General features: G+C 41.1%; 1 protein-coding gene across 1 annotated transcript in view; it reads right to left on the bottom strand.

Moving 5' to 3' along the window:
- Positions 1-16,564, bottom strand: part of palm2akap2 (PALM2 and AKAP2 fusion) — a 119,666-nt gene that overhangs the window by 48,013 nt on the left and 55,089 nt on the right. The gene's annotated exons all lie outside the window — the stretch shown is intronic.

The following is a 16,564-nucleotide window of genomic DNA, read 5'->3' as shown; positions in this document are numbered from 1 at the left end:
CAAAGAGTGCGAAGGGATATCTTCGATCAAGTCACTTGATAATTTCAACATGGCTGCTAATGTGTGCAATTCCATTGCGTCTCTGAAAGAAGTTCCTTTTAGTCGACGATCCAATTCAGACAAATTGGCATTAAAACAATCAGGACCTCCAAGACCAAAATTAATGATCAAACAAATTTCTACAAAGGGGGGAAAGTCCTACACCCGAGGATTTTCAACAAATTGGTACGAGAAAAAAAGCTGGCTAGCAGGTTGTGAAGAAGCTAACGCAGTCTTCTGCTACCACTGCCTACTCTGACAGATATGCACCATCTGTCTGAGAAAATCAAGAAGCATGAGATTTCAAAGATCCACATGGATAGTTGCTTGAGATTTGCGACTATTGGGAGGGTGAACATTGCCACTCAACTGGACGAGGGATACCGGCTAGCTGTTCGTCGCCACAACGATGAGGTGAGCAAAAACCGACACATCCTCAACCGGCTCATCCAATGTGTGAAGTTTTGTGGAGTGGTCGAGTTGGCTTTGCGAGGCAAGGATGAGACAGAGGCCTCCACAAACCCAGGTATTTTTCTTGGATTGGTGGACTTCATGGCACAGTTGGATGAAGTTTTCGATGACCACCTGAAAAATGCTACGGTGTTCAAGGGCACATCCAAGACGGTGCAGAACAAGCTTTTGGAATGAAAGGATTGTGGAGGAGGTCAAGTCAGCTCGCTATCTGGCCATCCAAGCTGATGAAACTACGGACGTCTCCACGCACTCACAGCTAGTGCTTGTGCTTAGATACATTGATGACAACCATGCAGTGCAGGAACGTTTTTTTGAGTTTATTCCCATCTCGGATTCAACGTCAGTTTCAATTGCCAGTGTACTTTTGGAGAGACTGAACCAGCTTTTGGCCGACGACAACGGCAAAATGAAACTCATTGCACAAGCTTACGATGGTGCCAGTGTAATGAGGGGAGAGAAGGCTGGTGTGCAGCAAAAGATGCGTGAACATTTTTAGAATGCCCATTGTGTGCATTGCTATGCACATCAGCTTAATTTGATCATGCAGCAAGCTACCTCCCACATCAAAAAAGTCAACGTTTTCTTTTCCGATCTGAGCGGTATTGCGTCATTCTTTTCCCGGTCACCGAAACGGAGCAGCGTTCTGGACAAGATGGTTTCACGAACACTGCCCAGAGCTTCATCTACAAGGTGGAATTTTAACAGCAGGATCGTCAACACAGTGTACGAGAACCGAGATGACCTCCTTGAATGTTTTGAAGCCATCAAGACGGGTTCACATGGTCCTTTTGAACCGCTCAGCGTGAGAGAGGCATCTGGCTACGTAAGGATGCTACAGGACGAAGATTTTTTTTTTTCTGTGTTTTTTTCACAACATCATGCCCCACGTCGACATTCTGTACCAGAAGCTCCAGAAGAAGGACATTGATGCAGTCTTCATCAAAAGGGCCCTCGAGAGCTTCACAAGCAGTGTGCAGACCATTAGGTAAGATAACATTTATATTATTTGATCCTTCTCAAAGCAAAGCTTTGTTATGAGAACATATGCATGAAAGGAGACTGTATTTGTGTTATTTTTTATAATATATGTTATTTTTTATAATATCTTGCCAGTGGTGTAATCTAGCTTGCTTTACTCTGTGCTGGACATCCTGGTTAGGCGAGGCACAATGGATAACTTAAAAAACAGTGTTTAACACTAACATTATGCATCCCTGCCCAATTTAAGTGACATCTGATATCTTGTCAGATGTCAGTAGATGACAACTAGATAAAGTGTGAACATGTGCATCACGTAGACTACAGTAATGTACACAGCCTAACAAACGCATTATTGGTTTGTTAGGCTGGGCAAACCAAGCCGTCCGACAAACCAAGTACGGCTTTGACAGAAGAGGCGAAGCAGAGGCTGTCTGAAGAGGTCTGCTACACCATCCTGGCTCACACCAAAGCAAGGTTCTCTTTCACTTGCCACCTTGTGAGTGCTACCTTAGTACAAGGAAATATGTTTGAATGGTACTGCCATTCATTTCCTGCTGATGCTCTGAATGCCACTGTGAAGGCATATCCCACGCTGAACAAGGCAAAGCTCAAGACTGAACTGTCTCTGATCTATGAGAATCCTGAATTCAAGGCTCGCTGTGGTTCACTGGCACTGTACCAGGTTATCATGAGCTACAACCTCCAGGAGACATTCTCTAAGACTGTGAGTTTGTTGAACATTCTCATAACTACTCCTATGACAACAGCTGAAGCTGAGAGATGTTTCTCAACTTTGAAAAGAATTAAGACAATCCTGCGAAACTCAATGGGCCAGGAACGTCTTAATGCCCTGGCCATGCTCTCCATGGAGAGGGACCTAGTCCTCAACATGCGTGATTTCAATGAGAAACTCATTGACCGCTTTGCTGCACTGAAAGAGAGATGAGCAAAGTTTCAGTACAAGTAATGTAGTCTCTCTCTCTCTCTCTCTGTCTGTCCCCAAACCCCCCCCCCCCTTCCCCTGAGGATGGACACTGGGTTACAGCGGCCCTCACAACCCCCCCACCCCCCAGTCCCCTGAGGGTGGACACTGGGTTACAGCGGCCCTCACAACCCCACCCCACCCCTTTCAAGTGTATATTGTATATAGTTCTCTGCAAACCTATGGTGGCATCATGCCTTCAGTGTGTCTAAATTTATACTTGACTGTAGACAGATTTATGAGTGGAGTTACCAACACAATAGATTGGACATACACATGTGGACAAAATTGTTGGTACCCCTCTGTTAATGAAAGAAAAACCAACAATGGTCACTGAAATAACTTGAAACTGACAAAAGTAATAATAAAAATTTACTGAAAATTAACCAATGAAAATCAGACATTGCTTTTGAATTGTGGTTCAACAAAATCATTTTAAAAAACAAACTAATTAAACAGGCCTGGACAAAAATGCTGGTACCCTTAACTTAATATTTTGTTGCACAACCTTTTGAGGCAATCACTGCAATCAAACGATTTTTGTAACTGTCAATGAGACTTTTGCACCTGTCAACAGGTATTTTGGCCCACTCTTCATTAGCAAACTGCTCCAGGGTGCCTTCTCCAGATGGCATGTTTCAGCTCCTTCCACAGATGTTCAATAGGATTTAGATCAGGGCTCATAGAAGGCCGCTTCAGAATAGTCCAATGTCTTGCTCTTAGCCATTCTTGGGTGTTTTTAGCTGTGTGTTTTGGGTCATTATCTTGTTGGAGGACCCATGACCTGCGACTGAGACCAAGCTTTCTGACACTAGGCAGCACATTTCTCTCCAGAATGCCTTGATAGTCTTGAGATTTCATTGTAGCCTGCACAGATTCAAGACACCCTGTGCCAGATGCAGCAAAGCAGCCCCAGAACATAACTGAGCCTCCTCCATGTTTCACAGTAGGGACAGTGTTCTTTTCTTGGTATGCTTTATTTTTGCGTCTGTGAACATAGAGCTGATGTGCCTTGCCAAAAAGCTCCAGTTTTGTCTCATCTGTCCATAGGACATTCTCCCAGAAGCTTTGTGGCTTGTCAATATGCATTTTGGCAAATTCCAGTCTCGCTTTTTTTACGATTTGCTTTCAACAGTGGTGTCCTCCTTGGTCGTCTCCCATTAAGTCCACTTTGGCTCAAACAACGACGGATAGTGCGATCTGACACTGATGTACCTTGACCTTGGAGTTCACCTTTAATTTCTTTGGAGGTTGTTTTGGGCTCTTTGGTTACCATTCTTATTATCGTCTCTTCATTTTGTCATCAATTTTCCTCCTGCGGCCACGTCCAGGGAGGTTGGCTACAGTCCCATGGACCTTAAACTTTTGAATAATAAGTGCAACTGTAGTCGCAGGAACATCAAGCTGCTTGGAGATGGTCTTATAGCCTTTACCTTTTACATGCTTGTCTATAATTTTCTTTCTAATCTCCTGAAACAACTCTCTCCTTCACTTCCTGTGGTCCATGTTCAGTGTGGTACACACCATGTCACCAAACAGCACAGTGACTACTTTTCACCCTTTAAATAGGCAGACGGACTGATTACAAGTTTGAAGACACCTGTGATGCTAATTAGAGGACACACCTTAGTTTAACATTTCCCTATGGTCAAATTATTTTCAATCTTTTCTAGGGGTACCATCATTTTTGTCCAGGCCTGTTTCATTAGTTTGTTTTTTAAAATGATTCTGTTGAACCACAATTCAAAAGCAATGTCTGATTTTCATTGGTTAATTTTCATTAAATTTTTATTTATTATTACTTTTGTCAGTTTCAAGTTATTTCAGTGACCATTGTGGGTTTTTCTTTCATTAACAGAGGGGTACCAACAATTTTGTCCACGTGTGTAACACACTCACCCCTTTTAGAATCACATTCTCTCTCACTCTCACTCTCACTCTCGCACAAACACACATACAGACAGAGAGAGAATGTTAACTTGTGTATAATTCCCAATTATTATTGATGTATTTGCACTTTTAATCTTGTGGAATTCTACAAGGCAAATAAATTAAGTTAAAACTTTGTTCCCAGGCTCCATTTGTCTTTGTAAGGAAATGTTCTCTTTTGTCTTTATTATTTTGTCAGAATGCACCAGAATGCTTGGTTTGTATGTGAAAATCACAAAAATTTCGGGGGGAGGATGCCCCCAGACCCCCCTACAGGGGTTTGGTTTACAAACTTTCAGCCCCCCCTAAAATAAAATTTACCAGCCGCCACTGCCTATATGTATATATATTCATATTATAGGAGAGGCCCTCTTAATCCCATCAGTGACTTGGCTCCGCAGTGCATCAGTGTCCCTCTCTATGGCTCCCTCTCTCTCTTTTCCACTGTGTTTCGAGAATTCATATCGATATAACGAGAAATTATGTAATGATAACGGCAAGAAAATAAAGACTCCATGGTCATAATAATTTAAAAATAATTAAATTAAAGCGTGTAACAAGGAAATGAGACAATCTAGTTGTGGGCCAGCAGAGGCTGAATTTTAACCGAATTCAGCCCATAACCTTATTTATTTTAACCTTCAATGAATATTTTAATATTGTCTGGTATACCTGAACCACACTTACACATTGGTGGAAGTGGATTTTCAACGGTCAGTTAGGCTACAGATCTTGTTAGAACGATAATTGAAATAAAGCTACATGGTCTAAATAATATAGGCTAACTATATAATTGTATATATATATATATATATATTATATATATATTTTAATATTAAATTAATTCAATATTAAACCAATGCATTTCAATCGGGAGATTTTTTTCGACTTCAGAAGGGGGGGCGGGCTGCGTAGTGAACGCTTTGCATCATCTTGTTATTACGATAATTGAATAAAAGCTACATGTCTACTTATAATATTATAACTAAATCATTTTATATTAAAAAAAAATATATATAGGCCTATATAATATATATTTTAATATTTAATTAATTCAATATTAAACCAATGCATTTCAATCTGGAGATTTTTTCGACTTCAGAAGGGGGGCGCAGTGCACGCTCTATATCGCCCCCATATCGTTCTATTTCCCACAGTTTAGACTTGTAATTAATAAGTTTCTTTTGTAGTCAACGTGACTCTTCTTTTTTTTTTCATCACTGTCTGGTGGCTAGCAGGCTATAACGTCACTCTGAAAGATGTGCACGGACACATTTAACGAGGCAGGGTTATTTGAAATAATTCATTAAGTTATCATGTGTGAGAGGTCATTCCTCCTCCTGAGTGTGTACGGGTGTGTATTGACAACACAGTCTCACTCCGAGAACGTATGCTGACTGTTGGCAAGGGCACTTTCGCGTCGGTCGCTGACGGGAAAGGTACCCTTCGGCGTCGTCTGCAGACGGAGAGGGGGTTCAATTCACTACAATGTTATGCCATCCCTGGCGATGTTTGAAGTTCAGAGCGGGTGCTCCAGCACCATTCACTGCTGTAGGCCTATTAACCCGACTACGGCTCTAAGACGCTGAGCATCGTTCCTATTGGATCGTTTTTAGGATATTTATTTATTATATAGGCTACGGAAACCACCAGACTTCCTCGAAGCAATGGGAATGGTCTATTAAATTCAAGATGGGTGTGCGAGAATAGGGATATAGTGCCATACTGTCAATATGAATTTCATTCAGGTAGATTTCTTTAAAGCTATGGTCCACTAATAACATTATAACAAAATAATTGTATATTTCTATATATATATATAATATATATATTTTAATATTTAATTATTAAATACAATAACGGCTTTAAACATGTGACATGCCTACGTTTTTTTGGCCTTTTTTTTTTAAAAAAATGAATGGGACTGCGTCAACGTCACGTGACTCAGCGTCACGTGAAGTAGGGTCCGCTGGTTAGGAAATAGACAGATATTCCAAGGTTTCCTTCAAAAGGCACCTTGGAATATGTTATTTTCCGCAGTTTAGACTTGTAATTAATGAGTTACTTTTTTAATGAACTCGTTTTTTTTAAATCTCTGTGTGGTGGTTTGTTACGTCACTCTGAGAGACGTGCATGGACAGATTTTATAGTGACACAGCCGATAACCTATTCTTGAAAGCAAAACAACAAGCTCATTGATTTAACGAGGCAGGGTTTTTTGAAACAATTAATTGAATATGTGTGAGAGGTCATTCCTCCTCTTGAGTATGCTTCCTATTTATGTCTAGTGTACCCCTACTGTCCACAAGCACCCCCCCCCCCCCACTATACTACAATGATCAATTAGGAGGCCGAAGCCCTAAAGGAAGTGATGCAATAGGTGACGAGGACATTAACAAGTAAGCTATAGACCTGGGGTCTCTTTTATATCAAAGGGGGTCTCAAAGGATACATACCACTATCAACTTGTGGTCTACAGTCCTAGAGGAAAGGCTCACATAGCATCATCAAATGCTCCATTGAAACACATTGGCAACAAGCAGTTGCTAGAAATTAGTCTAAATTAGTTGACAAGTGAGAGAAACTTGTCAATTAGACCTTCAACCAGGGTGCATCTTGGGATTACTCTGTGAAAATTGTGGGCCCCCTGGAAAAAGCCGGCCCTAACCCTAACCCTACTGTACGTTCACATCAGAAGCGAATTGCGCTGAAAAGACGCTTTGGTCGCTCATAAAGTATCGCTGCGAATATTTCTGTTCGCTTTTGTCGCTCAAGTCGCTCATGATGTACAATTCAATTTTGCAGACGCATTTAAAGGAGCTTTTAGTACAGACAGCCATATCAAAGAGTGAACTCCCATACACTTTGGCCATATTGCAGAGACGGTATTGCTTGTTGGATAAAGTGCTTCGACAGCAAGTAGGACAGTGATTCCCCTCCAATATATATATATAAAAAACCCCTAAAATGTAATTACAACTGAGAACAAAAAAACGTTGCGTGCTGTAGTAGGCTAGTTAAAATATGTTTCACTGATCTGCATCTGCAAATCATGATCTGCACTCATTCGTCAAACAAATTGACATTGGCGCACATGGCTAATTTGTGTATGTGCACAGGACTGGCTGGCTCCGCATGTCAAATAATGGAACATATTTATCCATCTATCTAGGCCTGCCTGCCTGCCTGCCTGCCTGCCTGCCTGTCTGCCTGCCTGTCTGTCTGTCTGTCTATCAACGTGTGTCTAGTTTTAATGTGATGTATTTTGTGTATGTCCAGTCAGACTTGTCTCCCTTGTTCTGTGTGGTCTTGTAGGCTACTGTCCTGTGTGAGCCGAATCACCTAAATGAATTTCCGACGATTTGTGTCGTTTGGTATTAATAAAGACTTGACTAGGCATTCTATCTATCTAGACTATTTAATTAAAAATGATTTACCTCAGGCTCCGTCAATAGTGGGGAATAGCGGGAATAGAGGGATAAAAGAAAAGAGATTGTCACTTGTCATTTATCCCTCGTCTTGTCGATTAGTTTGTGTATGTGACAATTTCAAAAACGTGTTTTGTTTAAAGCATGACTACACGCGATTGGCTGGTTAGATTGGTGGTATGGAGAGCAAATGAAAATGATTCCCGCTTAAATACGAATGTTCTAGATCGAAAATATTTTATATATAAATACTCCCGCTTATCATCACTTGGTATCAAAATCACTATGGATGTTGCACTCATTAACTATTGAACACAAAACAGACAACACAGATGTCATTATCACTGTCACTGACAGCGATATATTGTTTCACTTCTTATGACAAATGTACTTATTGTAAGTCGCTTTGGATAAAAGCGTCTGCTAAATGGTCATTTGTCAGCCGTCTATCCTCTATTAAACTGCATTGAAGTGACACATTTGTTCCGTGCATTATTCATTTGCATTATTATTGCATTATTATGCGTGCATTATTCCTTAGCACAACGTATTATTCCTTTGCACAATGTATGTATTTTCGATATTTGAAAGTCGTGCCTATTTTAGAATAATCTCAAGCATTTCATTAACTCACACACCAGACCAACCAACCTGGCGTGACACCTCTGCCCAGGCCAGAGCCTTTTTGTTGCGACCTCTGAAATTAAAAAGGCTCGGATCGTACAACACCGGGTGCCCAGTTACAGCCGCGATTCATTTTTCAGTCTACATTTTGTACAGTCAGTAGGAACCAAAAAGTAGGAAGGAACCAAAGTGCCGGTGTTCGGTGTTCCCTGGGATCCAAGCAAGCGAAGAGCGTCTACGTTCCGATTGGCTGTCAGAGTTTTGCCGCTGAAACGCGTCATAGTAATTTGCATAAAGTTCAGCCATCTTCAAGTTTTTTTGGTCGCTCTGGTCGCGCACCTTTTGCCGCTGGTAGCGTTTGACACTTGTGTCGCTTTGGCCGCTCTTGCCCATAGAAAGTGAATGACTTCAGGTGATTTGGCAGCTCAATTCGCTCACACATTAACCCTAACCCTAACCCTAACCCGAAACCTCAGAACCCCCCCTCCCTGCCCTCAGGTCCGACTGGGCCAAGTTTCAGTGTGGGGGTCCCAGTTAGGCCCTAGAACAAGGTATTCAAATTTCAGGGCGGTAGGACCTTCCTATCTCAAAAACTGTCTTTCCACCACATTCTGAACCACTAGGTCTCGCAGGCAACACTTCTGAGATGCTTTGTCCAAATAACAGTCCATTTGAGAAAACTTTTTTTCTCTAAGGCCTAGAACTCCAAATCTCGGATATGTCGTTCTTGGGACCCCGGGAGATGCCAATACATTTTGGCATCTCTAGCTATCTCGAAAAGGCGGGAAAAGGGGAGTGACCTCCAACAGTAGAGTAAATGTGCATTAGACAGAGGTTAGTTTCTAGTCCCCATTTTTTGTGGGATGGAGGTGTACATTTGTGGCTTAAGGTGTGTAGACACAGCTGGCCTGTGGCCAAGTTTTTGAAGTCTGGGGTCAAAAGGTCAAAAGGAGCCGGCACCACGCCGCTTATGAGATAACACAAAGTGAATGTGCATTTCTCATAACTTTTTGTCATTATTAAAGAGAGGCCTGGTTCTCAGATATGCATGTTGGATTGCTAGGGTGTAGGCCTGGGAAGAACTTCAGGCCAAAATCTTGCAAGCGAGCCGCTGGATGAGGTGCAACGAGATGGAGCACTTGCTGAGTCATTTCCTGTAGGGCTGGAGCCACAAGTTGATGCGTATGCGTCCTTTGAGACCCCCTTTGATAATAAACTGCAGAAAATAGAAACATCCAAGTTGCCTTTTGAAGGAAAACTTGGAATATCTGTCTATTTCCTAACCAGCAGACACTAGTTTACAACAAAGACAACACAATTGACGGCAGCTCCGTTGCCGCATGGTTTTTGGAGCCATGTAAGGAGCAGAGGGGGCGGTGGATAGCAACCACCATCGCAACCATGACAGTCAAGTGATGTGGACGCAGCCCCATTGAAAAGAATAGGGCATGTTATGATTGGAAGCGTTATTGTAATGCGTTTTCCGCGGTGGATCAACGTAGTTATACTACATTCTGGTGTGAGACTGGGTTTAAGGGACATGGTTAGTTTCAATTTTTGGTGGGGTCTGCTGCAAAAATCGGTTATTGTTTTGACAATCCATAACTAGAGCGTGCACTGCGCCGCCCTTCTGAAGTCTAAAAAAAGCTCCCGATTGAAATCCATTGGTTTCATATTGAATTAATTACATATTAAAATATAGGCTATATATTATATTTAAATATAAATATAACATTATTTAGTTATAATATTATAAGTAGACCATGTAGCTTTTATTCAATAGCAAGATCTGTAAGAGCATGCCCTGCACAGCCTGCCGCCCCCCCTTCTAAAGTCGAAAAGAATCACCCATTGAAATGCATTGGTTTAATATTTGATTAATTAAATATTAAAATATAGATTATATATATATACCTAGAATTATTTTGTTATAATATTATGAGTAGACCGTGTAGCTTTTATTCAATTATCGTTATAACAAGATCTGTATGCTAGAGCGTGAACTGCACAGCCCGCTTGTCCCCCTTCTGAAGTCGAAAGGAATCACCCGATTGAAATGCATTGGTTTAATATTGAATTAATTAAATATTAAAATATATATTATATATAAATATAAAATTATTTAGTTTTAATAATATAAGTAGACATGTAGCTTTTATTCAATTATTGTTATAACAAGATCTGTAGCCCATCTGCACTTCCACCAATGTGTAGGCCTAAGTGTGGTTCAGGTATACCAGACAATATTAAAATATTCATAATATAAAAACAATGTAAAAAATAAGGTTATGGGCCAAATTCGGTTACAATTCAGCCTCTGCTGGCCCACAAGATTATCTCATTTCCTCGTTACACGCTTTAATTTAATTATATTTAAATTATTATGACCATGGAGCCTTTATTTTCTTGCCGTTATCATTACATCCTTTCTCGTTATATCGATATGAATTCTCGAAACACAGTGGAAAAGAGAGAGGGAGCCATAGAGAGGGACACTGATGCACTGCGGAGCCATGTAACTGATGTGCTTATGAGGGCCTCTCATATATAATGAATATATATATATATATATATATATATATATATATAGGGTTAACATTGGAGAAACACTCCCATTCAGAATTGGTTTACACTTCATTCTTTGGAGCACGGTTATTTTTATTTATTTATTTATTTTCAGTTTTTGAGGTCTGCTTCAAAAATGCAAAAATGGAAATATTGACATATATATAGAGGGTGCACTGTACTATCTGCGCACACCCCTTCTCAAGCCTCTCTCTCTCTCTCTCGCTTCCTTTTGTGGAGCACTTTAATTGTCTGAGAAACGCGCGTTCTGTGGAGCACATTCGTTTCAGTTTTTGAGGAGGTCTGCTTAAAAAATCTGAAATATTGACATATATATATAACTAGAGGGTGCACTGTACTATCTGCGCACACCACTTCTGAAGCCTTTCTCTCTCTCCCTCTCTCCCTCTCGTTTCGTTTTGTGGAGCACATTAAATGTCTGAGAAACGTGCGTTCTGTGGAGCACGTTCGTTTCAGTTTTTGAGGAGGTCTGCTTAAAAAATCTGAAACATTGACATATATATAACTAGAGGGTGCACTGTACTGTGCACACTCTCTCTCTTTCTCGTCTGAAAAACGCTCCCATTCCAAATGCTTTGGTTTACATTTCGTTCTGTGTAGCACGGAAACATCGGAGAAACGCTCCCATTCAGAATGCATTGGTTTACATTTCGTTCTGTGTAGCACGAGAAAAGTCAGACAATCGTGTTCTAGGACACGATTCAATAGATTTACGTTTGTGCGCATGAGCACGAAATCGCGTGATACTGGGTTGCTCCGTCTGTATACATATAGGCTACATTGTGTGAGTGTGTGATATTGTGTGCGTGTGTGTGTCTGTGTGAGTGTGTGTTTGTGTGAGTGTGTCTGTGTGCGTTTTTCTTGAAGTGTGTGTCTAAGTGTGTGTGAGAAGCAGCTTCTGTCCTGTAGCAGAGCTCTAGCGCCACCAGGAGGTGAAAGAGAATCAAACAGCCTGCTGGTATAGACACAGATGTAGTGGTTATCATTTGGATAATTCAGATTCAATACATTTTGAATATTAACAATTAAGAAACACTATAGAATGTAGCTACAGAATAAGACTAAAGGATATAGATGACAAAGTCAATCAACCCACTTTATCTTCTCACTGTCTGTCTCTCCTTCCTCTCTCTCTGTCACTTTCTCTCCCTCCTCTCTCTCTCTCTCTCTCTCTCTCTCTCTCTCTCTCTCTCTCTCTCTCTCTCTCTCTCTCTCTCTCTCTCTCTCTCTCTCTCTCTCTCTCTCGAGGCCAATATGAATTTCTTATTAACCCCCGAGCTAGCGCTGTACTTCTATCTCATGAACTCTGTCATGGTCTTTATTGTTTTTACCTCTACCATCTGGGGTTGTTTTTTGCTAAAACGTTTATTGTGTGTGTGTCTGCACGTGTTAGCGACTGGTGTGGGTTTGTGAGTGTGTGTTTTGGCATGCAAGTGTATTTGTGTGTGTGTGTGTGTGTGCGTGTGTGTAAGAAAGAGAGAAATAATGTTATACACAATTACAATTACAATTAGGGCATTTAGCAGACGCTTTTATCCAAAGCGACTTACATCGGTTAAATACACTACACTAAAGACACTGATATATACTTAATTCAGAAACGACTACTACGATAATATTATATAATACTCTAATACTGTCCTATTTTATTGAGATGCCTTTAGTATTTCAGAAGCTGCATTGTGCTGCAGTAGGCCTCCGTGTACTGGTCCTGTGGATAGTGTGTTAGTTAGTGGGTTAGGTGGTTTAACAGGGTGGGGTTTGATGTGTGTGATTATGCAGAAGACAGAGAAAGCTATGGTTCAGCCATGAAGAGGTGGAGGTTAGACACCAGAAGAACAAGCAGGAGACTGTAGGGGGCGCTGGAGAACCGCAGCTTTATTCACCAAAGGTAAGAGTATACAGTCATCAGGAAGGAGAGGAGGAGAGATGGAGAGACAAAGAGGAAGGTAAAGTAGAGCGAGTCATCATTAAAATAATAGAGGGAAAGGGAAGGTTTTTAACAACATATTTTGTAGAAACAGTCCATTCAACCACGAGGGCAGACAAACAGGTGGGAGAGGGAGAGAGGGAGAGAGAGAGAGAGGGAGAGAGAGAGAAAGAAAGAGAGAGAGAAAGAGAGAGAGAGGGCGCCCCCTAGAGTGAAGGGTTCTGCAGGCCGTTGTTAGATGGTCCCATACCGCTTCTTGTAATTCATCAACACCACACAAATACAAACTTTAAAAACTGTGTAAAACTATTACAAAGCTGCTTGTTTGAGTTGAGGGTGACGTTGTTTAATACTGTTCACTACTGACTGTTATGCTTTAGTGCATCAGTGTTTGAGTGCGTCAACATGTAACCGTGTAGAAGAAGTCAAGTCAGTAAAACACAATTTCCCAGAAATCTCCCTTCAGACCTTGAATAACTACAAACATGGAATAATTGTAGTATGATGGATCATTAAGCAGAAATTGACATTATCGAATGGACATTATATCATGTAAATTATAAATATTAAATGTATATATAGGGGTCATTTTTAGGGGTCGTTTGGCTCTCCATGGGTTTTCTTTCATTGCCCGCACATCATCTGAAACAGGCTGGTTCTGAAGCATCAGGTGACAGGTGAGTTACAGGTTAGTGTCAGGTGAGTGACATTTGAGTGACAGCAGAGTGACAGGTGTGTTACAGGTGAGGTAGGGGCGGGCTGAACAAGCATAGGGTTAAGGATGACGTCACACACAGCCAGGCAGTGACGTTAGGAATTAAAAATAAGCTCTTGTTTTCTCTGTCAGTTATAATAAATTATAATCTGGTCGTCATGTCCCCATAATAATATTATTGATAATATTCTCTAGATCTATCAATATATGTGGAAAATAAATTCATTACCGAGTAGAATATTGAGCGTATTTACATTAACTACATTACATGACCCCATACCTCCTGGACGTGGCCATTCAGACCCCCGGCTGGATTGACTAACAACAGCGTCCACCTAGCTGGCTAAAGCATAGCTGGAAGGCAGGTCTGCGTTTAACAACAGGTCCGGATGGTTGGGCAGAACAGATAGTAAGGGAGCTGATTGGCCCACTGGGCTAGTGTTTCTGGTAGAAACCGTGAATCATTCAATCATCATCAAACTATTAAAAGCAGTTTGGCACTTGTCTTCAGTACGGCTCTCGTCCATTAATCAAACAACTTAAAACTGCTAACCCACAACATTCTTGCCCTGTGTTACTGGCGGGGATGTAGGTGGTCATTGGCCGCATGGGTACAGAACACAAGCCAATCAAATCCTGGCATCCAGGTAAAATGTGTGTATAGCACCGTGTCAGTTGTACAGCAAGACAATAGTGTGTACAACCAGCTGGCAGTGTATGTGTGAGTGTGCCTGTCTTGGATTGGTTGGTGGTTTTAATGGCACACTAAATAAATATGTGTGAGTACAAATATGGTGACATGCAATTCTAACTACTTTTAGAATGGCGTACCAAAGTTTAGTGCAGTATAGTACTCAAGATGTACATAAATAATGTTTTTTGAGCATTTATTCTGTATTTCTGCACCTGGTTAATAGATGGTAGCCATTTCTTGTTGCTGAATTGCTAAATTCATAGCATACATTTGCATATACTGTCTGTAATGGTCTGAACTGATTTCTTTGGCTACCAGGGCTTTTCCGTACGTTCTTATTGGCTGAAGATTCAGGAAGTACCAAAACAACAGGAAGAAATTAGCCATCCGCCAGAGAGAGAGCGAGAGAGAGAGAGGAAGATACAAGTGACCATGATAGAGAGAGACCAAGAGGAAGAGAGAGGGAGAGAGGGAGAGCGGGACCAAGAGGAAGAGAGAGGGAGAGAGCGGGACAAAGAGGAAGAGAGGGGAGAGAGGGCATGGGAGTGGGTGAGAGGTGGAGAAAGTTCTAAAACCTCAAATTAAAAGAAACTGAAAACTATGGTTTCTTTGGAAACAGAAACTAGTGTTTTATTCTTTCACTTTCAAAACCAAAGAATGAAATAAGAAATCTGACTACAATAGCAAACTGAGCTAAAGGTTTAAAACTAATTTCAAAGAAACTCTTTATGAACTAATAACGAGGAAGAATTAATAGGCACGTATGAAATCAAGGCAATGTGTGTGGTACTGCAGGTCTTGCTACTACAGGTGTTAAAATGTGAGCATGTGTGTGTGTGTGTGTGTGTGTGTGTGTGTGTTGTGTGTTTGTGTGTGTGTGTTTGTGTGTGTGACTGATGGTTTGCTTGGGTCCCATACTTTCCCTCTTTCTACTCTGTATTGATAAACTTTAGACTCTGTATATCTACTGAAGAGATCCACTGTAGAGATTTGGTTTATACATCTACTGGAGAAATCTACTGAAAAGTTTACTCTGGAAATCGACTGGATATCTATTGAAGATATATACTGTAAAGATGTATTATATAGATCGACTGTAGAGATTGACTGTGTAGATCAGCTTTAGATATCTATTGCAGAGATCTACCGTAGGGATCTACTATTAAAATCAAAGAGGTCCTTGATTGTCCTATCATCCCCACTCACCCTTGATTTTTTTGATAGATCATGTGATTGTCCTTAAGCGTCTCTAGAAGACTATTTTAGGGTTGTTTGGGGGTAAGGGTCAGTGTTGCTGTTGACAAACAAATTGGGAGTTTAGGATGACGATTAAACTAGGTTCATCCTGGATTATGGGTAGGGTTAGCTAGGTTAATCGGGGTCATCCCTATGTTCCCCAGGTCCTATGTTCCCCGGGTACGAAGGGTTAGGGTCAGGTTTATGGTTAGGGTGAGCATTAACCCTAAACCTAACCCTAACCCTAATCATAGCGAAAAAGGCGGTACTTGCCCCTTCCATCCTACGAAAAAATGATTTGCTCGCCGGATCCTATGTTTCCTGGTCACATACAAAGCGGGGAACATAGGACCCGGGGAACATAGGTACGCTCCCGGTTAATCTAGAGGTTAGGTTTAGGGTTAGCCAGGTTTATCCTGAATTCTGGGTATGGCTAGTTTAATCTAGAGGTTAGGTTTAGGGTTAGCTAGGTTCATCTAGAGGCTAGGTTTTGGGTTAGCTAGGTTCATCTGGAGGTTAGGGAAGGGTTAGCTAAATTAATCTAGAGGTTAGGTTTAGGGTTAGCTAGGTTAATCTAGAGGTGAGGGTAGGGTTAGCTAGGTTAATCTGGAGGTTAGGGTAGGGTTAGCTTGATTCATCTGGAGGTTAGGGTAGGTTTAGCTTGGTAAATCTGGAGGTTAGTGTAGGGTTAGCTAGGTTCATCTGCATATTAGGTTTAGGGTTAGCTAAATTAATCTAGAGGTAAGGTTTAGGGTTAGCTACGTTATTGTAGAAGTTAGGATAAAGGTTAGCTAGGTTAATCTTGAGGTAAGGGTTAGTTGGTTTCTCAGTTGATTAGCTTGAGAGTTGCTTGTCAGTGGCTTTACTTGATTCTCTCTGGCAGATACTGTCTCTCAGAGCTAGTTTGTTGTTGTTTTGTTACGTGTTAAGTGTTGCTTTTATAAAT

The sequence above is a fragment of the Pollachius pollachius genome, assembly GCF_949987615.1.
Source record: "Pollachius pollachius genome assembly, chromosome: 18".
Taxonomy (NCBI): domain Eukaryota; kingdom Metazoa; phylum Chordata; class Actinopteri; order Gadiformes; family Gadidae; genus Pollachius; species Pollachius pollachius.
This window is presented reverse-complemented; position numbering and strand designations above follow the sequence as displayed.